General features: G+C 40.4%; 1 long non-coding RNA gene across 2 annotated transcripts in view; it reads right to left on the reverse strand.

The window, feature by feature from the left end:
- Positions 1 to 8,492: 8,492 nt before the first annotated feature.
- The window catches only part of LOC149459778 (uncharacterized), a 59,936-nt gene continuing 40,514 nt past the window's right edge, over positions 8,493 to 27,914 (reverse strand). For both annotated transcript variants that reach the window (XR_016313213.1, XR_016313214.1), the window contains 2 exons: positions 19,404 to 19,553; positions 8,493 to 9,683 (listed from right to left, as the gene is read on the reverse strand). This is a non-coding gene — a long non-coding RNA (uncharacterized LOC149459778). The remainder of the gene's footprint in view (positions 9,684 to 19,403; positions 19,554 to 27,914) is intronic.

The following is a 27,914-nucleotide window of genomic DNA, read 5'->3' on the forward strand; positions in this document are numbered from 1 at the left end:
TGCATGTTCAGCACCCTACAAAATTAAGATTCTAAAATCTCCAATTCTCTATGTCAGCCCATTGCTGAGCTTTTTGTGTAGAAGAACTGGGGCAAACACAGATAAATGAAGCTGAATTCATCTCTTTTAGTTAGCATGTCCTAACATTTAATTGAAAAAAAAAATGGTTTTGCAAGGGGCTCCTCGGTGACTTTGCATAAGCTTTAGAGCTCAGTAAATAACTTTTAACAGTCAGTTAATATTAGCCTGGAAAACATGCGAAAAGGGCTTAGAGCTCCACCTACTGGTTGGAAATAGGTAAATATGAATATTTCATACTTACCTTAGAAATATATTTACAATGTTGATTGCTAAAACACTGTACACTAAACACCTTAGTCGGGTAGAAATAGCAACTAAATCACTTTACTTACTCCTACAGTTGCAAGAAAAAGTATGTGAACCCCTTGGGATTACGTGGAATTTTACATGAATTGGGCATAAAATGTGCTCTGAACGTCATCTAAGTCACAACAATAGAAGAAAGTCTGCTGAACATAATACTACACAAACATTAGATGTTTCCATGGTTTAATTGCACATAACATGTAAACATTCACAGTGCAGGGAGGAAAAATATGTGAACCTTTGCACTTAATAACTGGTTGACCCTCCTTTGGCAGCAATAACCTCAACCAAACGTTTCCAGTAGTTGCAGATCAGACCTGCACAACGATCTGGAGTAATTTTGGACCACTCCTCTTCACAAAACTGTTTCAGTGTAGCAATATTCTTGGGATGTCTGATGTGAATCGCTCTCTTAAGGTCATGCCACAGCATTTCAATCGGGTTGAGGTCAGGACTCTGACTGGGCCACTCCAGAAGGCGTATTCTGTGCAGTTGCAGCAATTGTTTTGTTGAATTACTTGTATGCTTTGGGTCATTGTCCTGTTGCATCACCCATCCTCTGCGGAGCTTCAGTTGGCGGACAGATGGTCGTACGTTTTCCTGCAAAATGTCTTGATAAACTCTGGAATTAATTTTCCCATCAATGACAACAATCTGTCCAGGCCCTGAGGCAGCAAAGCAGCCCCAAACCATGATGCTTCCTCCGCCATGTTTTACAGTGGGGATGAGGTTTTGATGTTGGTGTGCTGTGCCTTTTTTTCTCCACACATAGTGTTGTGTGTTCTTTCCAACCAACTCAATCTTGGTTTCATCTGTCCACAGTATATTTTGCCAGTAGTGCTGTGGAACATCCAGGTGCTCTTTTGCAAACTTCAAACGTGCTGCAATGGACAGCAATGGCTTCCTCCGTGGTGTCCTCCCATGTACTCCATTCTTGTTTAATGTTTTCCTTATTGTAGATGTGTCAACAAAAATGTTAGCATGTGCCAGAGATTTCTGTAGATCTTTAGCTGACACTCTGGGATTCTTCTTTACCTCATGCAGCATTCTGCGCTGTGCTCTTGCAGTCATTTTTACAGTACGACCACGCCTAGGGAGAGTAGCAACAGTGCTAAACTTTCTCCATTTGTAGACAGTCTGTCTTACCGTGGACACATGAACATCAAGGCTTTTGGAGATACTTTTGTAACCCTTTCCAGCTTCATGCAAGTCAACAATTCTTGATCGTAGGTCTTCTGAGAGCTCTTTTCTGCGAGGCATGGTTCACATCAGACAGTGCTTCTTGAAACCAGTAAACCCAAAACAGGTGTGTGTTTTTTAAGGGCAGGACAGCTGTCAGCAACACATCCAATATCATCACACTGATTGGAGTCAAGGTTGGCTCACTCCTGGCTCCAATTAGCTCTGGGAGAAGTCATTAAGCTAGGGCCTCACATACTTTTTCCTCCCTGCACTGTGAATGTTTACATGTTATGTGCAATTAAACCATGGCAACATCTAATGTTTGTGTAGTATTATGTTCAGCAGACTGTGTTCTTCTATTGTTGTGACTTAGATGACGTTCAGAGCACATTTTATGCCCAATTCATGCAAAACTCCACGTAATCCCAAGGGGTTCACATACTTTTTCTTGCAACTGTACATCTAACACTGGATAGGAAGCTCTGGTTTAGACCTTTGAATGTTTTATTGCTCTGATTGGCTACATAATACATAGAAACCGCCTTATATTTTTATTGTGGGATGTTGAATCTAGTTTCTCCTGTGACTTGTTGTGAACACTGTTGTGCCATTACATTATAAGTGAGATTTAGAAACAAGTAAGGGACTTCATCATAAACAAAGTGGATGTTTGATGTAGTTTGGAGAATTTCCGGATTTGCAAATAGAGAATGTTTCCAGGTGTCACCAACTTGTCACATCACCACTGGAAAGCTGTCACTTGCCTTCCTCCACCTGACTTTTACTTGCATGGAATAAATCTGATGTATTTATAGCCTCTGTAATATTGTACACATCAACTCACTGAGAATGGGCATTATGTATGAAAGGTGCTGCAAAGGGAAAGAAATCATCTCAGCCACAGCAACCAACAAATCCCCTTCCAACTTTCTGTGCAGGAAAATGAACAAACAACATGGACAGATAGAATGAAAAAGACATTCTTACAGTGTGCATTAAAAGCTGCAGCAAGTCAGATACAGCCCTCCTCATTTCTTGGCTGGAGGATGTCCAACATCATCTAACTCTCCCCCCAGCCTGACTGTCCCTGGTCTACCCCTTTCATTCACTGGATTTCAGTTCTTTCAATCGTGGAGGCTCAGAATCACATGTGGTCATTACCTAGGGCAATCTGCATGCAAATTCAGACTGCCTAGGAACATCCACTCCACCAGACTAACAGCAAGGCATTTTTATGCATTTGAGCTGCAAAACTCTTCTCAAGAGCAAGATCACTACTTGTATCAAGGCTGAGGGCTCTTGAGGGGAGTACTGAAGAAGAGTGCTGTGATGTTTTCAAAACGCTATGTAATGTGACCTGCCAGACCCTCCCACCAGCCGTTATATGCCCAAATTGCACAGAGAAACAAAGAGGCCAAGTTGTGACTAGGTAAAAAATAATGTATCTAGTGAAAACAACAGGTTTTTTTTAAACATTTCACACTCAGGTTGATATGGAGGAGGGAGGAACCAGGAAAGACAAAATATAACTAGAAAATAACATCAATTTTAACCTCTTCCCATATGGCCCATGTCGATAAAAAGCCAGACGAGAGCGCTGCTGATGCGAGTGGATCAGGGGCGGACTGACAACTCATGGGGCCCCCGGGCAATAGGGGATCATGGGGCCCCTGTGTCCTTGCCCAAAGTCAACAAAGCCTATGAAAAAGGTAGCAGGGGCATCTCATGGGGCCCCCTACTGACCCCGGGCCCTCGGGCAGTGCCCGAGTTTCCAAATGGTCAGTCCGCCCCTGGAGTGGATGTTTCTAAAAATCACCCCGTATCCATTTCCTCCAGACACATCGGAACACCGATCGCTGTACGGGACCTCTGTGTGAGGATTTGATTCATGTGATCACTGATTGACCAATTATTGATCACATGAATAATAGTAAGCAAGATGTCACTTCCTGACATCATTGCTTACTACTAGTGAAATCTGTGAATGATCACAGAGGTTACATGGTACAAGGCTATTCACAACAGCCTTGTACCATGTGACAAGCTGTGACCAATCACAGCTCACACAGTATTTCTCAATGGCTGCAGTAATGACAGCTTTTACAGTCTTTATGGGTGTAAAAGCAATCAGTGTAAAAAAAGAAAAAAAAATCTTCATCACCCCCCGCAAGTAGTATAGTGTCACTATGGTGACACTGTACTGCTAGGGTGACAGTATGTTAAAAAAAAAAAGATAATATTAAAAAAATAAAAGTTTTGAAAAATTTAAAATTTTGGTTATAAACTAATTTGGGTTGTTTTTTTTTTTTTTACTAAAAAGATAGATGAATACAATTTGGCCAAGACTTATGAAGAAAGATGATGTATTTGCTAAATTTTAGAAGAAAACAAATTTTTTTTCAAAATGTTTGGACTTTTTCATTTGTATGGCAAAACAATAAAAATCCCATTGTTGAATAAATACCACCAAAATAAAGTTTTATCTGTCTCAAATAAATGTGATAGCACTGAAAGCTGAAAATTGGCCTGGACTGGAAGGGGGTGAAAGTGTCTGGACTTGAACTGGTTAATGAAAAACTTCAAAGCTCCCTGCAATGCTCTCCAGACCCCTCCACTCTGCCCTGGGGTGCTCTGCAGCTCCCTTGAGTGCCTTCAGTCACCTTGTGCTTTCCAAATGTGTATTATGCTTTGCTGGTTTTGGGACTCTGCAGCAAACGAAGCTCTATTTGATTTAATGAATAAGAAAATGTTATGGAAGAAGGAAAGACTGTGACCTGTCAAAGTCATGTGGCTGTGTTAGATCCATATTGTGACCAGAATTGTATGAATGGCACGCAAAATACAGCATGGAGTAAACATTGCACCACTTTATACCTGTACTTGAAGACACCACAGGGTACCTGCTCTTCTACAGTGTAGTTATGTTAAAAAACATTTTCGGTTGAGTCAAGTGTGTTTGCATCTATAGCTTGCATCTCTATTGGTAGTGGAGCAGCAAAGGTTTATCTCATCAGTATTTATTTCTTCACTCTGCATAGACACAAATCAGCTTCCAAGGTTTATTGTGAAAGCTTAATTGAATACGCTGAATATAGAAGCTGATTGGCTTCCATGCACATCTGCACCAGATACAGAGTGCACCAGTTTTAGTAAATCTCCCCCAAAGCATTAACGTTGAACTAAAGTCCGCAATACTTAAAGGATAAGTTCACCTTTTAGACAAAAATAATAAATGCACATTTTTCTGCAGGTAAAAAAATGTGCATTCATTATTTTTGTCTGCAGGAGACTAGAAGCATTGCACCAGTGATCAGTAGATCGCTGATGCCATGCAGGTCTCCCGCAGATCTGCCAGAATATCTACCTGCCGTATGGGATGTATGGTCAAGCAGATATTCTGATAGGAAGCTTCAGTGAACTACCACGGTGCTCCACAGTGCTGTGGTAGTTCATTGAAAACTGCAAGTCCATATCAAAAGTGTGGGGTCTTGTGAGCTACTAGGGTGTATGTAAAGTGCTAATAAATAATGAAATAATGCTAAAATTGTGATATGCAAATGAAATTAAATTAGATAATGTATGAAACTGTGAAAATGTGGTTCGCTTACACTCTACACATACTTATACCATTGTGTCATAAAGCATAAAACCAGAAATAGTGTCGCACTCCACTGACAATTGCAAAGATTATGAGTGAATAAGTGTTAAATTAATAAATAAAAGTCCAGCATCAAAAGCATATGTAATAATATCACTGCAATATTGGTACTACAATCTTGTCCTTAATGAGTCTGTGCCTTTGGTACTTTTTCTATTGCTGTGATGCGAAATAATAACCGTGCAGTTCACCAAGCTTAAAAAATATATTGTGCACCTTCACCGGTTGTGCTTTCACCTGATGTATATGACCAAACCGTTAAGTGAGGTCATAAAAAGCTTGTGTCCCTTTATTTGGACTTAGTGGTAAATGGATAGGATTATCCCTCTTTCCCTGGGATGGATGGATGGACGGAGTGTTTCCTTTTCCCAGCAGGGGATCCCCTCGCTTCCTTATGGATTTTCCTGGAGCCGAATGGATGGACGGGAGTATCCCTCTTCCCACTAGGGGGTCTCCTTGCTTCCTTAGGGATTTTTCTCCATAGGTGTATTGGCCATGAAATGTAATAAAAGATATTGTGCCTTATCCTCTTTAAAAGTTAATTTATTCAAATAAAGTAGTGCACATATATTACAAGTTAAAACCGCATTCAAAGTTCAAATTTGAAACCACAGTAAGGTTTTCCAATATTGCTGAATACTTGTTGTATGTTGCTTTAAGCTTCATGACGCCAGAGCCCCTCCCCTACGTGTTACGTCACCAGGTCACGTGACTTCTTCAGGGGGAATTGATGACAGCCGCTAAGGACTTGAAGTTCATTTATTCATGGAAGTCCGTGAATGAAGGACGCGGCCGCGTGTGCAGAGCTCCGCACAGCTGAACTGTTTTCAAATCTGACCAATAGTACGGGAAAACATTTCCCCGTACTGTCTGTCAGAGGGAGGGGGAGTGGCAGCTGCGGCTATGGGAACATGTTACATTGTTCACCCTAAAAGGTGAACTTATCCTTTAACTATCCTTTTATGGTCTGGTCACTATACAGTACATGCACTTGAAGTGTTCCAATGCTTCGGGGGAGGGGGTGTTAGTTGTTTCATTACAAATTTAGCTAAATATGAGTGAACTCACTCCATCACTGAGACAGAGTCTGAGGTAGACAGTTGTATGTCCTTTTCCCTCTGAGCAGTGCATCTCTTTTGCCTCAACAATGACAGGTGGACATGTAAGCTATTCATTGGGGGTTATTTACTAAAACTGAGGCGTGCAAAATCTGGTGCAGTTCTGCACAGAAACCAATCAGCTTCCAGGTTTTGGTGCCAAAACTTAATTGAACAAGGTGAAGTCAGCAGCTGATTGGCTAGCATGCACAGCAGCTCCAGACTCTGAGTGCACCAAGTTTAATAAATCTCCCCTATTGCCTCCAAACAGCCAATACCCCACATTCAGCTATGCAGCTACTATATGATGCCAAATATTTCAATTTCTGCAGAGATTTGGGAACATCATACTCATGCAGTATATCTGTGCATATTGGTAGGAGCAGTTTTATGAGAACTATATAGATTTTAGGCACAGAGCCAAGGAGCTGTCCAGCAATTCAGCATTCTCTAGCTGCCAACAGTGTCTCTAATCTCACATTCTGCAAGTGCCTATTCTAAAGAGCACACCCATTTAAAACACGTGGAATTAATATGTTTGTTGTTCAGTATGTTTATTGTTATTTTCAAACAATCAATGGTACTAAATAACACAGTGTGGTAGTAGAAAGGTCAATTACAATGTACGTGTGACTTCTGTAAATTTGGGTGTGTTGGGAACGATATAACAATTTAGGTGGAAACAAATAAACCTAGAAGTATACAAGGGAAGAGTGGGGTCGGTGATGTAAGAGATTAATTTGGGGTCTAGAATTAACCTTTTTTTGTTATATTTAATTATCTTTTTTTCCTTTTTTTGCGACTATTGCATGCACCATATATTTTTGACCCATCCTATATCATACTGGTTGTCATCGATGATCAGCCTGCAGAAAGTCTTTATGTGTACAGAATCACCTACTCATAACAGTCAAACACAATGCAGCTTACAACAGCATCAAGAGAGAAAGTCTGTCTGTTTTTTTTCCTCTAACCCTAGGTTCACATCTCTGCGGGTGGTGCTGCTGCGGATCCGCACGAAAATCCATGCAGCTGCAGCACCCACACAGAGAAATGCGGACCCACGAGCGGCTGCCATTAGTTCTAATGGCACGCCGCCCGCACTGGAAAACGCATCCATACTGAGCACTGAGGTTCCCGTGCAGGCTGCATCTTCAGAAGAATTGCAGGGACTCCTTCCCTGTGTGTCACGGGCACGGGAGTCCATTCAAATGAATGGGCTCTCGTACCCGTGCACAACGCAGCCCACACGGCCGCATATTTGTGAACCGGGGGTCAGAGATTAAGTAATTTTAATAGTAAAAATTGTGTTTAAAAGAAAAGTATGGCCAAAGCTTTTTTGGCCATACTTCTCTTCTCTTCTCTTCCAGCATGGAGGTGTGTATGCATGTTTATTTTTTAACCTCCCTGGTGGTATTCCCGAGTGTAGCTCGGGGTAAAGTTTCTGTACCAAAAGCGGTAACCCCGAGCTACACTCGGGCTTACCATGCGGCGCTGCATAGGGAGTCCCTGCAGAGCTTACCTTGTCCTTCGCTCCCGCGATGTGTCCCCTGTAGCGTCCCCGGCCATCTCCTCCGGCTGATGCCGGCATCTGGCTTCTGTGTTCCAGTCCCTGTGACGTCAGGACGTACGGGCGCTATATTTCAAATTTCAGTGTTTTTGGTTTGATTATAATATTGAATTAAATGTATTATTATTATTATTATATTATTATTTTTTATGATTATTTATTAAATTATAATTTATGATTTTGTGTTTCAAATTTTATCATACCCGGGATGTTTAATAGACTCTTGTTCGGACAGATTTCAGTGAGTTATTCCTAAATATTACAGCCTACAATAAAAAAACAACATATTTCCATGCAAAATAATGGTACCGCTTTCAGCACCAAAAATCTGAAATAATCATACCGCCAGGGAGGTTAATGGAACCCCAAACCTTTCTTTTAAAGAGGAACTCTATGTATTAATTTGGTTATAAATATTGTGTGCCCCCTTCCCAGTTTATACACAGTTTCTTAATTTCTGCAGATAAACAAAGATGGCAAAACATACCTTACATAACAGTAAAAGTGGTGGTAACATACAGTGGATATAAAAAGTCTACACACCCGTGTTAAAATGTCAGGTTTCTGTAATGTAAAAAAATAAGACAAAGATAAATAATTTCAGAACTTTTTCCACCTTTAATGTGAACTGCAAACTGTACAACTCAATTGAAAAACAAACTGAAATCTTTTAGAGGGGGAAGTAAACAAAAAAAAAAAACTAAAATAATGTGGTTGCATAAATGTACACACCCTTAAACTAATACTTTGTTGAAGCACCTTTTGATTTTATTCCAGCACTCAGTCTTTTTGGGTATGAGTCTATCAGCACGGCACATCTTGACTTGGCAATATTTGCCCACTCTTCCTTGCAAAAACACTCCAAATCTGTCAGATTGTGAGGGCATCTCCTCTTCAGATCACCCCACAGATTTTTGAACAGATTCAGGTCTGGGCTCTGGCTTGCCCATTCCAAAATTTTAATCTTCTGCTGGTGAAACCATTCCTTTGTTGATTTGGATGTATGCTTTGGGTCGTTGTCATACTGAAAGATGAAGTTCCTCTTCATGTTCAGCTTTAGAGCAGAAGTAAATAGCAATTACAGCTCTTGTCCCTCACCCCAGCCTATGATTGATCAGAAATAAGGAAGGACAGCAAATTGATGAGCTCATCTCAACTCTACTCTCTCCTCCTATCAGCATGTATCTTGTTAGCACATGAGCATTACAGAACAAATGATTGGCTCCTTATTCAGCTTCACCCTCTCCCACCTGAGTTCTACTGTACAAGGGATTGCAAGAGGCTGATACCATATCAATCTCAGGTACTTACTCTGCTTGCATTTAAAAAATAAATGAATGATGTATTATTACATACTAAGTTGTCTCAATTTGTCCTAATTTGTGACTTTTATGTCTGATAATTTTAAGTTCCACAATCTGAAGTTGTCTACATACATTTCACTTCATAAAGAAACTTGTTGGTCTTGAAGAATGTAAGCGATTTGTAAATTGCACACGTCTGTTCTCCAAAGTCCACTGATCGCAATACAGCTGTCAACAAGGTATTTTGCATGAGCGGAGGAAATCTTTCCTGGCTGGGTGACTCGGACCCAGTGAGGCTTGCCAACATACAGAAGCCAGAGGACACTCTTCCAAACACCAATTTGTATGCACAGAATAAACACTTTGAAGCAGAAGTCACATAATTAGACACAAAAGAAAACCTGTTCTGCACAGCAAAATCTTTGAATGGTGCAGTTATTTACAGATTTAGAGTGTGTTGCCAGATAATTAAAGGGCCAGGAGATCTGAAAAAGACAAGTTGGTTTGTGTAAAAAAATTCCAAAGATATATACTGTATATCTAGCAAGTTATAAGAATGCATCATTTGGACATTAAAGTGATTGTAACGGAAAATGTTTTTTCTTAAAAAAAACAAACATGTCATACTTATCTGCACAGAGCAGCCCTGATCTTCCTTTTCTCGGGTCCCCCATCGGCTCTACTGGCTCCTCCCTCTTGCCAAGTGCCCCACAGCAAGCAGCTTGCTATGGGGGTACCCAAGCAAGCTCGCTCTCGAGCCACTGGTCTGTGTGTCCATTCACACACAGATGCGGTCTGGCCCCCCACTCTCTCCTCATTGGCTCACTGACTGTGATTTACAGTAGCGGCAGCCAATGAAGAGGGAGAGCCATGAGAGAGCTGAAACTGTGCACAGCACTGGATTGAGAGGGGGCTCGGGTAGGTATTGGGGGGGGGCATAGAATGCATGAACGTAAAATACCTTGAGCCTTTACAACCACTTTAAGTTATTTTTTAAATGAAATATATTTTCCTACACCCAGCTGACATCCTATCTTTGAATTCTTCTGGACAAGCTAGACAGTTCATATGTACAGGAGGCCTACATGGAGCATTTATTTTTCACTATTAGACACAGTAAGATAACATTTATGTAACATGAAAAAGTATGTTTTTATTGTTTGGATAGAGTAGGGAAGAGTTTGCGCTCCTTTCATATTTTTATTTCTGTATTTGGTCTGGTGACCATTCTTACAGGGAGCAAGTGTACAATCCAAATGCACACGTTCCTGCGTTAAAAATGGCTGTGTGTATAAGTGGGTGCTGCAGCGACCGTGGGCTGAAACCAACAGGAATCAGATGGGGAGAATGTCACCAGCACACCGAGGATCACCAATATGGGTCCAAAAGCTTTCATGAATGATCAGATAGTTACAGCAAGGCAACATTTCAGAGTCTCGCAGGACCCCTTCATCATGCATATGACAGTCGCATTCCTGATGAAGGAGTCCTGCAAGACTCCAAAACATTGCCTTGCTGTCAGGGGTGGACTGACCATTTGGAAACTCTGGCACTGCCCGAGGGCCCGGGGTCAGTAGGGGGCCCCATGAGATGCCCCTGGTACCTTTTTCATAGGCTTTTTTGAGTTTGGGCAAAGACACAGGGGCCCCGTGATCCCCTATTGCCTGGGGGCCCCATGAGTTGTCAGTCCGCCCCTGCTTGCTGTAACTATGTGATCGTTCACTAAAACGTTTGGAGCCACATTGGTGATCCTCTGTGTGCTGGTGACATTCTCCCTTGCATTCTTACAGGGAAATCCAAAATGTTTTAGTAATCAGTGGAACAAGAGGTGAGGGCACATCTTCCAATGGGATACCTATTCTGGTGACAATTCCTCTCACTTTTGGGAGATTTCCTCTGATTTCCTGTTATGTCTCAATATGAACACTGCTGTGATTACGGGGAGTCAATATAAAGATGGTCACAGATCCATGCATTTTCTCCTAGATTGTAAGCTCCAAGGAGCAGGGCCCTCCTATCCCTCTTGTATTGAACTGTATTGTTCCTGTATTGTCTCTCTTTATATTGTAAAGCGCTGAGCAAACTATTGGCGCTATATAAATCCTGTATAATAATATTAATAATAATTTACTCTAACTGCACTTAATAAATACATAATGCATTAATTGGTGTTTAGTTTTATATCTGTCAGGAGTTTTGATATAAACTTAGAATCTTGTTTCCTTCACTGCTGTACCATGTTACCCACTCAAGAACCTGGGGCATGCCTTGTGCATCCTAGAATCCCTCTCTGGGCACACTCCCACATATGTAGCTGCGGGGACCTGTTTTCAGTTTGTCGGTTGAGGTTCAGATCTCTGTAGCAGAGCTGCTAATAGCGGTGATTTCAGTACTGATGGGTAGAAACAGGTGTTCCTGTCATTGCTTGTCAACATGTAAACAAACATTGATAAATTGTATTATCCAAGGTCCTCAGGAGCTGGTAATTACAATATAACTATTTTCACACAGATGTTGCTTAAAGTATTACTAAACCCAGGACCCTGCATTCATTATATCTGGTCTCCCACAGTACACACAACATGGAAATGCAATTATTTTAGTAAATATAAGCTGCGAAATACCTTTTCTCATCAGCAGTTAGAGCAGTCTTGTGACTTCTAACAGTGTCCAGCAGAGCACTGTTTAAAGCTTGTAGGAGGAGTTTTCTTTTTGCTCTAGGAGGATGCAGGACCCCTGAACTCTGTCTGGACAATGCTGATTGGCTCTGTGCTGATCACATGCACTCTCCCAAGAGAAAAAAAAACCTCTCTAGCAATACACACCAAACTGACCGTGTGCAGAGTGTCTCCATACAATATGTCTTTTCAGGTGATAAAAGGGGCACCGGAATAAGGGGAGGATTAGAGAAGTCAGGATCAAACAGCAGTTTTACACAACGCAGAGGATTAACCCCTTAGGTTCCACAGTGAGTATATCAAGCATGCTTTACTGCATATACAGACTGATTTTACTATTGTGGGTTTAGTAACACTGTAAGGAAAACAGAAAGTAGAAAGAAAATATTTGATTTGAGTAGGAAGGACATAAAAAATACTAAATCAAATGTTAGATACACATAAAAAATGCTATAACATTTTCCAGTCAACTTGATTGTTTCTTTTCAGAAAAAAATAAAAGTGTGCCAAAAACTTTCACACCTTGATGTGGCACCCAGGCATATTTTTTTTAACCACCTCAATACCGGACACTTTTACCCCCTTCCTGCCCAGGCCAATTTTTAGCTTTCAGCGCTGTCACATTTTGAAAGACAATTATTCAGTCATGCAACACTGTACCGAAATGTTTATCATCTTTTTTTCACACAAATAGAGTTTTCTTTTGGTGGTATTTAATCACCACTGGGTTTTATATTTTTTTGCTAAATAAATGAAAAAAGACTAAATATTTTGGGATAAAATGCATGTTATAAAATTTTACAAATAAATAATCTTTCTTCATAAATTTAGGCCAAAATGTATTCTTCTAAATTTGCTTAATGAAAATAACCCAAATCAATGTGTAGGCATGGTGAGTTTTTTGAAGTTGTAATTTTTTGTCAAACGTTTTTGGAAAATGAGGAAATTTAAAAATGTGTTTACATACTGTCACTAGTGCAGTGCAGCGTCATGGTATAACTGGTGAGGTGGTGATCAAGGACACTGGATGGTGACAGTATGTAAAAATAAAATTAATATTTTTATTTTAATTTTTGAAACATTTTTACTTTTTAACAACTTTTTTTACATACTGTAACCAGCGCAGTTCAGTGTTACCATAATGACACTGTATTACTCTTGGGAGGTAATCAAGATTTTTTTTTTCATACACTATGATTGCTTATAACAGTGATAATCAACCATGTTTATGAATGGCATCCATTCATCCAGTGTATACTGTTGTGAAGCTGTGATTGTCCACAGCTATCACATGGTACAGATGCACTGTGATTGGTCCTGTCTGTACCATGTGATCATTGTGACCAATCACAGAGAGCAACACAATAGTACACAATGAATTTATTTATTTCAGGTACTTATATAGCACCATCAATTTACGCAGCGCTCTACATATATATTGTACATTCATATCAGTCCCTAACCCTCAAGGGGTGCACAATCTAAGGTCCCTAACTTACATTCATACATACACATACTGGGGCCAATTTAGACAGGATCTAATTAACCTACCAGCATGTCTTTGGAGTGGGATGAAACTGAAGTACCCAGAGGAAATCCACGCAGGCACAGGGAGAACATGCAAACTCCAGGCAGGTGGTGACGTGGTTGGGATTTGAACCAACGACCCTAGTACTGCCAGGCAGAAGTGCTAGCCATTAAGCCACTATGAATGGAAGCTATTCATTGGGTACAATTGCCATGTGATCTGCTTTGATTGGTCACAGCGATCACATGGTACTGGCAGCGGCCCAGTACACTGATTTGTCATCTGTTGTGTCCGGTGAACTGTCCGGCCATTGCAGTGCAGCCTGTGGGGCGTGCATGAAGAGTGGATGTCATATGACATCCACCCAGGAAGGAAGTGCTCCCACTCGACTGTAATTCTAATATAGGCCAGGCGGGAAGCAGTTAAAACACATCCTAACTTTATATGTCAAAATTGTTTTTGGTAATAATCAAGTAAACAGATACTGACCAGAAAAGAAATCAAGACAGTGAAAATGTTCTCTATCTGAACATCATATACAGATAATCATTGTATCGCTCATCCTTATTCAGTGTATATTGAAAAAAACAAACCGTTTAAAGAGCAACCAACTCACAAAACTGCAGGCAAAAGCACAGAGAAATCAAGTATTCTAAATTCTTACTTTCAGTGATTCCTTTACATAAAATATTTTTTATTCACCTGCAATGTGCATTTGAACCTATTAAAAGATTTAACTGCTTCAGGAAGAGTCAGTTCCCTAGCACAGCCTCCTCCTTCCTGGCATGTCATATCCCTCTAATTACTGTGTGAGCTGGCCCAGCTCCTCTGCCCTTCCCTCACCTTCCTACATAAACATTCATGTAGCTGCTGGGGGTTGAGTGAAGGGGGGTATTTTATGGTGTCATTTGAGATACAGCCCTGAGTCTGCTGGGGCTGCTGACATCATATCCAAAATAGCAGAACCCAGCAGCATTCTCAGGGCTTTTGGATGACCACACAAGGGAGGCATTTACAGGTAAATAACATGCTTAAAATGAATGACATACACATCTAATCTTATGGGAAGATTGTTGGTGATATTAATGGAATGGTGACAGGGTTTCTTTTAGGCATCTGACATGATGGTGCTAAACCTTCTTTTATTATAAAGGCCAGATCACCATAACACCATTCTATGCCTAATATTGCAGAGGCATGAAACTAGTGACAAATCACTTTCCATTGATTTTCTGTGAGTTTGATGACAACCTTGCTAACAACTTGTCATAACGGAGGCTTTACATACAGTCATGGCCGAAATTGTTGGCACCCTTGATATTTTTCCTGAAAATCAAGTATTTCACACAAAAAAGGTATTGCATTAACACATGTTTTGCTATACACATGTTTATTCCCTTTGTATGTATTGGAACAAATATAAAACAGAGGCAGAAAAGCAAATATGACATAATGTCACACAAAACCCCAAAAATGGGCTGGACAAAAGTATTGGCACCCTTAACTTAATATTTGGTTGCACACCCTTTGGAAAACATAACTGAAATCAGTCGCTTCCTATAACCATCAATAAGCTTCTGACACCTCTCACCCGGAATTTTGGACCACTCTTCCTTTGCAAACAGCTCCAGGTCTCTCTTATTGGAAGGACACCTTTTCCCAACAGCAATTTTAAGATCTCTCCACAGGTGTTCAATGGGATTTAGATCTGGGCTCATTGCTGGCCACTTCAGAACTCTCCAGCGCTTCTTTGCCATCCATTTCTGAGTGCTTTTTGACGTATGTTTGGGGTCATTGTCCTGCTGGAAGACCCAGGATCTTGGACGCAAACCCAGCTTTCTGACACTGGGCCCTACAGTGCGACCCAAAATCCTTTGGTAATCCTCAGATTTCATGATGCCTTGCACACAGTCAAGGCACCCAGTGCCAGAGGCAGCAAAACAACCCCAAAACATCATTGAACCTCCACCATATTTTACCGTAGGTACTGTGTTTTGTTCTTTGTAGGCCTCATTCCGTTTTCGGTAAACAGTAGAATGATGTGCTTTACCGAAAAGCTCTATCTTGGTCTCATCTGTCCACAAGACGTTTTCCCAGAAGGCTTTTGGCTTACTCAAGTACATTTTGGCAAACTGTAGTCTTGCTTTTTTATGTCTCTGTGTCAGCAGTGGGGTCCTCCTGGGTCTCCTGCCATAGCGTTTCATTTCATTTAAATGTCGACGGATAGTTCGCGCTGACACTGATGCTCCCTGAGCCTGCAGGACAGCTTGAATGTCTTTGGAACATGTTTGGGGCTGCTTATCCACCATCCGGACTATTCTGCGTTGCAATCTTTCATCAATTTTCCTCATCCGTCCACGACCAGGGAGATTAGCTACAGTGCCATGGGTTGCAAACTTCTTGATAATGTTGCGCACTGTGGACAAAGGCAAATCTAGTTCTCTGGAGATGGACTTGTAACCTTGAGATTGTTGATATTTTGCCACAATTTTGGTTCTCAGGTCCTCAGACAGTTCTCGTCTCCTCTTTCTGTTGTCCATGCTTAGTGTGGCACAGACAGACACACAATGCAAAGGTTAAGTGAACGTCTCTCCTTTTTATCTGCTTTCAGGTGTGATTTCTATATTGCCCACACCTGTTACTTGCCCCAGGTGAGTTTACAGGAGCATCACATGCTTGTAACATTCTTATTTATCCGCAGTTGTGAAAGGGTGCCAATACTTTTGTCCAGCCCATTTTTGGAGGTTTGTGTGACATTATGTCGAATTTGCTTTCTTTCCTCCCTTTTTTTGTTTTGTCCCAATACACACAAAGGGAATAAACATGTGTATAGCAAAACATGTGTTAATGCAATACGTTTCGTGAGAAATACATGATTTCCTGGAGAAATATCAAGGGTGCCAACAATTTCGGCCATGACTGTATGTCATTGAGCACTTGCCTTATGTTCCTAATTTCCAAGGACTGGTGTGGGTTTTAAAGATCTCTTAGTGATTTGACTCTTTCATAGTTTACTGTTTAAAGTGTAACTCCTTTAAGTACAGGTCCTCTGTAACTTGCTGCTTGCTATTCAGAAGCTTACGTAAAGAGTGGTCATAGTATCTTACGTGATAGCAGAACAAGAAACAACAGCCAGCGCCAGTAGGTGCTGGCAGCTGGTGCTGGTGGGTGTCAGAATACCCAAACAGCTGCTGCATCTGATTGGATGCAGTCACTGTTCAGACAACAATTTTACAACAACTGGTTTATTCAGAAATATTGGCAGGAAAGGGGCTAGCAAGGCCACTTGTGAAACAAATGATGTCTGGTTCATCAGAAACCAGTCACATTTCTCTGTATGGCCAGCTTAAAAAAATCAGCTTGGACTGTTTACTAAATTTAAGTTGATCTGTACTGTTCATTGTAACAATGAGATTGTACTATTAGATTCACGTGCTGATCGAATACAGTATTTTCTTTTTAAGCTGCACTAGATTTACAAATACTTTGAAGTTGTATTCAATGCTGTTGATTTAAAATACCTTACAAAAAAAATGAAATGCTGTAAGGGTTCATTCACACTAGGGCAGACTATGCATGCATTTGTATAAACTGAAGTATGTTCTGGCAGCCAGGCCTTGAAACCAAATGGGCTTTATTTCACCTCAACGCACAAAAACTTAACCACTTGCCCTCCAGAGGATTTACCCCCCTTCCTGACCAGGACATTTTTTGCAATATGGCGCTGCGTTACTTTAACTGACAATTGCGTGGTCATGCAATGCTGTACATAAATGGAATTTATGTCCTTTTTTCCCACAAATAAAGTGTTCTTTTGGTGGTATTTGATCACCTATGTGTTTTTTTATTTTTTGCGCTATAAACAAAAAAAGACAGACAATTTTGAAAAAAAAACAACATTTTTGACTTTTTGCTGTAAAACACATCCAATAAAGAAAAAAACAAAAAAAACATTCCCCATAAATTTAGGCCAAATGTAATCTGCTACATGTCTTTACTGAAAAAAAGTCCCAATACATGTAAATTATTTGGTTTACGTGAAAGTTATAGCGTCTAGAAATGGTGTTATATATACTAGAATTTTTATTTTTTTATACTAGTAATGGCGGCGATCCGCGACTTATAGCAGGACTGCGGCAGGCATTCTGACACTGGGTGGGAACTGACTGCTACTGACATCGCAATGACACTAATACGTGAACAGTGCTAATAAAAAGCACTGACACTATACTAATAACACTGGGCAGGAAGGGGTTAACATCTGAGGCAATCAAATGGTTAAATGTGTGCTGTGTTTTACAACATGTGCTGTGTGTGTTTTACTTGGGAAACATGCAGCATGCTATTGCTCGCAGGAGAGAGACCTGTGTTGTTTACAAACAGGTCTCTCCCCTATCAGTGTTACTCGGCGATCGCCGGGTGCCGGCAGGAATCTCTGACCAGGACCCGGTGATTGACACACACGCCCCCTTAACTGGAAATGCAAATCATGTATATATACACGTGATTTTGTGCAGCCCTGCCACCCTGTAGCAGTAGTTCTACTATAGGGGGGCGGGGAAGCTTTTAAAGTGTTACTAAACCCCGGCCCCTGCATTCACTATATCTGGTCTCTCACAGTACACAGAACATGGAAGTGCAATTATTTTAGTAAATATAAACTGCTAAATACCTTTTCTCATCAGCAGTTAGAGCAGTCTTGTGACTTCTATCAGTGTCTGACCGAGCACTGGTTAAAGCTTTTAGGATATTTTTTCATTCTCCTCTGACTGTCCTATGAGGCTGCATGACCCCTGACCCTCTGTCTGGACAGTGCTGATTGGCCCTGTGCCAATCACATGCACCCCCCCCCCGAAAAAAAATACCTCTCTAGCAATACACATCAAACATAGCATGTGCAGACTTGCCACTGCTGCTCTGTACTATGGCAGATGGATTGGAAGCAGAAAAGAAGGGGAGGATTAGAGAAGACAGGATCAAACAGCCTTTTTACACAATGGAGAGAAATAACTCCTTAGGTTCCACAGTGAGTATAGCAAGCATGCTTTACTGCATATACAGAGTGATGTTACTGTTGTGAGTTTAGTAACACTAAGTTGTGCTGAATTTGTTTGCAGCACACCACATCTCATATTATGCATTGTGGTGATTTTAACGCAGGTGCATTCTTTTAATTATTTGGAGTGCCAATGTGTGCTTGATGTGTTACCACACCTTGGATTAATGTGGCCTTTCACTGGACTGCAAAGAGCTGGAGTGAATTAACCCTTGGATTATAAAGGAAAACTGACACATGTGGTCAGCTTAAAATGGGCCTACTATTAAATATATTTTTCATGTTAAAGGAGAAGATTGGAGTTGTAAAAAAACAAATATACATACTCACCTCCATCAGTGTGATGCTGCAGTTGTCCTCCAATGTCTCTAAGCCAGAGAACTGAGTGATCACATGACCACTGATCACTCAGTTCTTGGTCAGCTCTGAGCAGAGAGGGGCTCTGCTCACTGCAGCAGTGGGCTTGGGAGGGAGTGGAAGTGGCTGGCTCCAGCTCTCAGCCATTATCTGAGAGGCTAACTCAGCTGCCCATGAGGCATCTGGGTGGATCCCGACAATATGCATGGGATCCTTCCAGAGCCTGTAGCATCTCTGTGACGCCAGCCAACAGCAGGCTTTAGCCTCCTGTCAGCTGATTCTAGGTCACAAGAAAGCACAAGTAAGTATACTCCTGTGACCCAAAGGAGAAGTATGGCCAAGAAATGAGTAAGTGTAACACTTCCTGGTATTTATTACCTCTCTTCAAATGACAATAACTTAATCTACTTTTCTCTCCAGATGAGCAGCTCCATGTATAGACTGTGCAAGTACTGGTGTGGTGTTTTTATTTCTTTGCATACCCCACAAAAAATGGTCATGGAGTTTTAACCATTCCCTACTCTAAATTGAAAAAAAAAGCTGTAGATACACTTTAAAGCAATATTAAACCCAAAAGCAAACTTACCAATTCTTAGATGTCATGGCTGCATTAGTTTCCTTTTTTAGACTTTCTTTCATACATTTTCATCTGGTAATCCAGCCAGTAAGTCTTTTGTTTTTCGCAGCACAAATTCTCCAGCAGAATGCATCAGATTACAGGGACTGTCCAGATCACCTGGTGAAAACAGAGGCAAAAAGCCAAATAAAAAGAAAATTGATCCACGACATCTAATAATTGGAAAGCTGCAACATATTAAATGATTTGTTTTGGGTTTAATACCGCTTTAATTGGAAATCCACTAAGCCAATGTTCTGAATACTACACTATTCACACTTTGGATGTGCATTTCATATGAATTTAACTGAACAACAGTTTGTACTTTATGGTAGATATCCAGAATTAGGAACTGCATTGTACCCTAAACTTAAAGAAAGAAATTGTGACTGGAAATTTATGATAGCCAGGAGTAGAGAAATGCCTTCATTGTGAAAAGAAAGTCCTTCATCTAAAATTATATGTCCTTCCAAAATATATACCACAAAACAAAGTTCAATATGAGTATTGGTTTGGTGGAGGCTCTGGGGTGTGTAGAGAGCAATCAGTTCAACTCTCAAACAGCGAGCAAGCAGCTGGAACTTTAACATAAATTTCCAGGCTGGCATTATATTCTTATACCCAGCACAAATGGCTAAGAAAACTGCAGCAAAGTTCTCCTAATGACGCTGAAACAATTTTATATAAGCTCTAAGGAACCTGTAAATAAATATAACAGCCATTCCCCAAAGCCATTAAGAACATTTTACGTAATGTAAACTGTGCATTTGGTCATCTAAAGTAAATCTCATTCACAGAGCTATTCTTGCTCTTACAAACCATTAGAGAAAGTTAGTCTGGGAAGAAGTAACCATTTCTTTAACTGAAGATTTAGGGAAAGTAATTCTTTTGGGTCATCTGAAGGTAATGCAATGAGATGATGGGCTTCCCAAGTTTAGAAAGAAGAATTTCTTTATTGCAAAGCCATATCAAAATATTCAGACCTTATTAAAGGACCACTCTAGGTAAAAATATAAAAAGAAAGTGTTAGTTCTATAAAGTGTTGAGAACTTTTCCCAATATCCTAAAATGTGCTTTTATGCTTAGCATGTGTGACTTGTGGAGTAGCTGAAGTTTTCGAAATTTATAAAACATTACTGTGCAGTCTGTCAGCTGCCATGTTAGAGAGAAGGAAGAAACTGAAAAACAGAGGATTTCTACTGCAAGTTACTATTTGTGGTAGGATATAATTTTTGTGCTAGAAGATTTGTGGACACCTGACTATTATAACTAGTATATAGGGCTTCCCATGCCAAAATCATGGGCATTAATATGAAGTTCCCCCTACAATCTTTGCCACTATAAAAGCCTCCATTCTTCTTGGAAGGCTTTCTATGAGATATTGGATTCCATCTGAGAAAATCCATTCAACCAAAAGAGCATTTGTGAAGCAAGGTACTGGTGTTGGACTAGAAGACCTGGCTTCACGCTCTGAATTTTATCTATGTAAGACACGCATTATCACTTCAAGACAGGAAGTGTGTTAGGACTACAGAACTCCTTTCCTTCTCCATTACATAAAGGGGTGATATTTTGTAGTGTACGGAAGATAGCTAAAAAAAAAGCTGACAACTTTGTTTCAAAATTCAGTTAATTGCACAAGATGTTACAGGATAAAACATTCCTGACAGGATCAACAGGAATCTTTATGTACATACAGAAAATATACTTGGCATTAAAGAAGAACTAAGTTTCATTTTTATTCTTGGGTTGAAAATATTCTTTAATAATCCCTTATAGAAATACTATTTCCAGTAAGACTCTTCCACATTCAAACTAGAAATGTTATTAAAGCCTCTTTTACATACCGAGCTTGACATTTGCGACTTCAGAAATTCTAGATCCCTGTCGATGGCCAACAGTCAAAGAAATGCAATAGGGTTGATTTATTAACAGTGAAAAGGCTGTTACATTTTCAAGGGAATTTTTACATTTTGCAATGGAATTTATCCTTAGCTGAATAAATATGGTGAAAAATCACTTTGCAAAGAATAATAATAATCATGTTAAAGGAAAATAATTAGAAAAAAAATGTGTTTTTGCTTGCACATGATTGGATGACAGAAGTCAGCAGAGCTTCACCTCATTCACTAAGCGAAGGGAAAATTCACTGGCAAAGTGAATGAGCAGCAGCATGAACAGCCTATTTGTCTTTAGTAAATCAAACCCCAAAGTCAAACTAGCTGAAACTCAAGGGATTCAGCTGTGATCATTGTGCCCCTATCAATTGTGAATGAGAGTGCACTGCTTCCATTATGTTCCATTAATAGTGAAATGGAGGTGAAGGTACATTTGGCACCATGACTACCGTTAATTGCAGCCGTTACATCTCTTGGTTGCCTAGATAACCCTCTGATAGTCATAATGAACTTAATATGGGCTATAATTAAGACAAATGTATATAAACCCATTGAAGTCATTAGAAAATCTTTGCTTTACTCCCCTATGTTCTATATAGAGATATGAATTAACAGGTGACAGTCTGAAAGGAAAATAAAATAAAGGCAAATAATATGATAAATCAGGATAATGTTCTGGCTTTTTTGGATGCCACCTTTCTGATTCCTGGACCCAGATGATCCCAAGTGACTTCCTGCAAGTGGTATTTTGTCGTAAATGGCTATAATGAGAAGCTTGATATAATTAGACTTTTTAGTGGGTTTTTTTTTTTTGGTGTTTGTAATTTTGTGAATCTCTAGATGTCCAAAAATACTCTGTACAAATTACATAAACAACTTACTTTTACTGAAAACCTTAGCCATCACCGTATGAGGTATAGGTATCTTCTGACAAAATATTGTATGCATACAATATTTTGTAATACACTTCTGTTCATAGGAGGACCAATATTGATTGGCTTTAAAAATCTAAAGCTGGGCATACACTAGTAGAATTTCATTCAACATTTTTGATGTAAAACTGTTGTAAAAATGTTAGTTCATTTTTGTAATCATTAGTGGGGTCAAATAGACATTCAAAGTGACATGAAAATTCAAAGGAGTGGGATGGCAATTTTGGTCTAATGAACACATTTCTAACAGTGTATGTGATTTTTGTTTGGTAAAGTCCATGCATTTCAAAATAGAATGCTAAAAGTCATTAAAGTCTTGAATTACTTTCAAACTATTTTCATACATATTTTTGTTCAACATTCTACTAGTGCATACCCAGTTTAAACTTGTGATTGCAATAGGCAGATACTATTTGCTACCTCTTAAAGAAATGTCCAATATTGGACCAATAGTGAAATGTAAAAAAAGGAATTTTTACTTACCTGTAAATTCCTTATGTTAGAGTACAGTACAGGACACAAGACTTGTATTCTATTATATGCTGCTACCTTCTGGTAGTTGGCCATTGGCAAAAAAACTTGCTAGGATTGCCCCAGTACACACCAAAAAACTCTGTCTTCTCCATGAGACTCCAGTTTTACAGCAAGCAGTAAGGAGTGATCATGACATTGTTGAAAAGGGCCTGTTTCCTGTACTGTACTCTAAAAAAAGAATTTACATGTATGTCAAAATTCCTACTAACTTTTTTCCAAATACTTTTTTATTAAAGTTTTCAACAGTTTACAAACCACAAAACCAAACTAATTGAAACAGCCCACACACTGGCCATATACGTTCCTCACATAAGACATCAATATCCTTATTTATGCATGGATATAGTAAGGTCAAAGTTAGAAAAGGTATCAAAACAGTACTCTATTGCATCCCTGGTATCATGTAGCAATAAAACATGTTACAATCACATTAGCTTTTTAACTTAATTTGCTAATTCCTATGGTGAGGCAAAATGTACAACAAGTGACCTGGAGGCCACTCAAAAGAAATTGATACAATGAGGAAATAAGACCCTTCTTATTAGTAGTAGAAGCTAAATGATCAATGAGTGGGATTTGAATCAGTGAAAGGACTGTTGACTTGCCTTGGACAGCTAGTACATGACGTAAATGAAGATACTGAAAAAATCTACAAGTAGGGATATTAAATTCCTCCTGTAAATCTGTAAAGGACTTTAGCTGATTATCCTTGTATAGCTGGTGTACAGTTGCAAGAAAAAGTATGTGAACCCCTTGGGATTACATAGAGTTTTGCATGAATTGGGCATAAAATGTGCTCTGAACGTCATCTAAGTCACAACAATAGAAGAACACAGTCTGCTGAACATAATACTACACAAACATTAGATGTTTCCATGGTTTAATTGCACATAACATGTAAACATTCACAGTGCAGAGAGGAAAAAGTATGTGAGGCCCTAGCTTAATGACTTCTCCCAGAGCTAATTGGAGCCAGGAGTGAGCCAACCTTGACTCCAATCAGTGTGATGATTGGAGCCTTGATGTTCATGTGTCCACAGTAAGAGAGACTGTCTACAAATGGAGAAAGTTTAGCACTGTTGCTACTCTCCCTAGGCGTGGTCGTCCTGTAAAAATGACTGCAAGAGCACAGCGCAGAATGCTGCATGAGGTAAAGAAGAATCCCAGAGTGTCAGCTAAAGACCTACAGAAATCTCTGGCACATGCTAACATTTTTGTTGACACAATCTACAATAAGGAAAATATTAAACAAGAATGGAGTACATGGGAGGACACCACGGAGGAAGCCATTGCTGTCCAAAAAGAATATTGTAGCACGTTTGAAGTTTGCAAAAGAGCACCTGGATGTTCCACAGCACTACTGGCAAAATATACTGTGGACAGATGAAACCAAGATTGAGTTGTTTGGGAAGAACACACAACACTATGTGTGGAGAAAAAAAGGCACAGCACACCAACATCAAAACCTCATCCCCACTGTAAAACATGGCGGAGGGAGCATCAAGGTTTGGGGCTGCTTTGCTGCCTCAGGGCCTGGACGGATTGTTGTCATTGATGGGAAAATGAATTCCAGAGTTTATCAAGACATTTTGCAGGAAAACGTACGACCATCTGTCCGCCAACTGAAGCTCCACAGAGGATGGGTGATGCAACAGGACAATGACCCAAAGCATACAAGTAATTCAACAAAACAATGCCTGCAACAGCACAGCCTTCAGGAGTGGCCCAGTCAGAGTCCTGACCTCAACCCGATTGAAATGCTGTGGCATGACCTTAAGAGAGCGATTCACACCAGACATCCCAAAAATATTGCTACACTGAAACAGTTTTGTGAAGAGGAGTGGTCCAAAATTACTCCAGATCATTGTGCAGGTCTGATCTGCAACTACTGGAAATGTTTGATTGAGGTTATTGCTGCCAAAGGAGGGTCAACCAGTTATTAAGTCCAAAGGTTCACATACTTTTTCCTCCCTGCACTGTGAATGTTTACGTTATGTGCAATTAAACCATGGCGACATCTAATGTTTGTGTAGTATTATGTTCAGCAGACTGTGTTCTTCTATTGTTGTGACTTAGATGACGTTCAGAGCACATTTTATGCCCAATTCATGCAAAACAAGTAATTCCAAGGGGTTCACATACTTTTTCTTGCAACTGTATATAAAGAACTCCTCTAGAGGACCAGCCTTCAAAGCCCTGTAATTTACCCTACTTGTCCAGTCTTCCTCCGTGCCAAATGGGGTGATAGCTTGAGATTCCATCATATCTCATGATATGCCTCATCTCATCCCAAACCTTAGCCATAAGTATCACTGTGGGGCATTGTAGATGGCTCAAAAATACCCTGCTTCCAATTGAGCAATCAAATGATATTGGGTCGATTTAGACAACCCAACCAATAACCCAAGCAATAGGCTGAGAGGTGGGCAACAGCATAGAAAACACAAATGCCAACAAGCCCAAACGAAAAAACAAGGGTTAAAGAACTCCAACTGGTAGAACTTGAAGAATGTAGCACTAGTGGAAAAAGAAGCGGCACACCCTCTTCAGGTAGACCTTGCAGCCCTGACTACATCTGAGCAATGTAGGACAATTTCCTTGTCATATTTTGGGACAGGACAAAGGGAAGGAAGAGAAAAGTCATACATGAGGTGGAAAGAAGTGACCACCTATTCCTGCCATACCTAATCTTTATATAGACTTAAAACTCTTCACCTCTACCTCAGGCCTTAGAGTCAACCATAATAAATCACATGAATAACTCTTTAGAAAAACATACTGTTCAGGCCCTTCATCATTCTGTACTTTCCCTTTCAAATGGCAAACAGAAGCTCTTCTTTATTTGGGGATCAAGCTGACCCCAACGCTTCACACCCTGTACCAAAATAACTACCCAGCACTCTACAAAACACTTTTGGAGGACCTACAGAGGTGGGCAAAGAATCCCCCATCATGGTTCAGTAGGCTTCACTTTCTTGAAATGAATATATTGCCAAGTCTCTTGCATTTGTTTCATACACTTCTGGTGTCCCTAAACATCTCAGACCTTTAAAAATTACAACACAAAATGTTGCTTTATATTTGGAGTGTGAAGAGGCCTAGGGTGAACAGACAGACATTATTTACTCACAGGCTGCAGGGAGGACTGGGAGTCCCTAATCTACTTCGATACCAGGCCACACGATTGGCCCCCCTGATCTTCTTTCATACTAGACTGAGGCCGATTTGGATGCAGCTGGAATCATTTATAGTACCCACTCGGCCTGTACAAAATCTGATGTGGATCAACCCCTGATTCTCTGCCCTACCTTCTCCTTCTCCCTAGGATTGTGGGATAGACTAACTTTGAAACACCAATTTAGGTCAAGACACACTCTTTTGGCTCCTCTACTGGAGAATTCTGATTTCACCCCAGGCCTCACCCCCCAATACTTTTCGTAGTGGACCAGTAAGGCTATCTTAAGCATAACTGATTTCTGTTACCATAGAGGGATGCTGTCTATGCAATTCCTTAAAGAGAAATACAACCTACCGTAAAAAGAGCACTTTCTTTATGCTCAAATAGAGTATTTTATACAGTCACTGAAGCGAGTTACAGACCTCTCTACAACCACATCTATAGAATATTTAGGTAAATGAATGGACAAACACAAGGGCTATATTTTCAAGATATATGGCATCCTGTCCTCTACAGATCAGGACTGGGACAAGGGGTGAGCAGGAGGGGCGGCTGCCCTGGGTCCTGTGGTATCATGTGTGGTGGAATGGTGCATGGAAATTTTCTACCTACAAGCTGGCAGGACTAGAGACAGCAGCTTTGGAGTAACAAACATTTGTGCTGAGGTTAAACATATTTGTGCTAGTAGTGGGAGGGAGAAAAAGATTAATGCTAGGAGGGGGGGTTGGAAGGGGGATTGGGGGGGAGAGGATTTGTACTGGGAAGAGGAAATGCAAGGGGGGCAGTGGTGTATAATTTATTTTAGGAGGCAAAATTTGGGGGGTATTTGTGCTAGAAGGGGGGTTTGTGTTAGGAAGGGAGATTTGGGGAAGGCGGGGGGGGCAAGGATTTATGCTCAGAGGGGAAATTTGAGGGGTAAAGGATTTGTGCTAGGAGGGGGAATGGTGGGGTGCAAATTATTCAGCTTGCTTGGGGATTTTGGGGGGGGGGGGAGTTGTACTGGAAGAGGGGGGAAGTTTGTTCGGCGATAATTTTGGCTTACAAAGGAAATGTATGCTTGGAGATAAGTGTGTAGATTAAAGCTCAATTTTTTTTTTGGGGGGGGGGGGGTTTACTGACACATAATGCTTGCACATTTTAGGGGAGGGATGCTATTTGGCATCTTTACCCTGGGCACTAGTTGACCTTGTCCCGGCACTGCCACAGATGACAAACGCCCTTATATGGAAAGATGGAAACAGGATATGGGGGTAACATTTGATATTGCTTAATGGCATAAATTGGCTCAGGAACTAGCTAAATTGATTATAAATGCATTCCTAATTGACTATAAGATTATGTTGTGGTGGTACATGGTCCCAGCAAGGGTGGCCAAGTGTGCCCCTGGAGCCTCCTCCTACTGTTTCCGAGGGTGTGGCCTGGAGAGTACAATGTATCACATATGGTGGATGTGCCCCAAAGTAAACAGGTTCTTGATGCAGATTTATAATTTTATACTTTCCCTTACAGGGATCAATTTGATTAAACTGCCACAACAAGCACTACTGGGTGACCCTGTGGAGGGAGTCCAAAAACCTACACAATGTCTAACAGTTTTCATTTTCATAGCAGCACGCATCACCATAGCTAGATCATGGAAATCCCCCACAATACCTTTTTATCTGATAAAGGCTAAAATGTCATGGGTTATGGATAATGAGTGCTTTTCTGTCATCCTGCAGGGCAAGATGCCCAGGTCTGAAAAAACGTAGGAGCCATGGATAACCTATTTGACTGGATCTACTTCATAAGAATATTGGTGCCTCATACGGGATCATTGGGAGCGCTTGCTGCATCTTACCTCTCTCCACTCCTTTTTCTTGCTTTTCCCCTTCTCATTCTTTCCTTTCCTCTCTCTTTATGAACTCCATTCTAATGTAACTGGGAAACTGCTCATCCC

This window comes from Staurois parvus, unplaced genomic scaffold, assembly GCF_062004578.1.
Source record: "Staurois parvus isolate SC_StPar_1 unplaced genomic scaffold, SC_StPar_1.0 ptg000249l, whole genome shotgun sequence".
Classification (NCBI taxonomy): Eukaryota; Metazoa; Chordata; class Amphibia; order Anura; family Ranidae; genus Staurois; species Staurois parvus.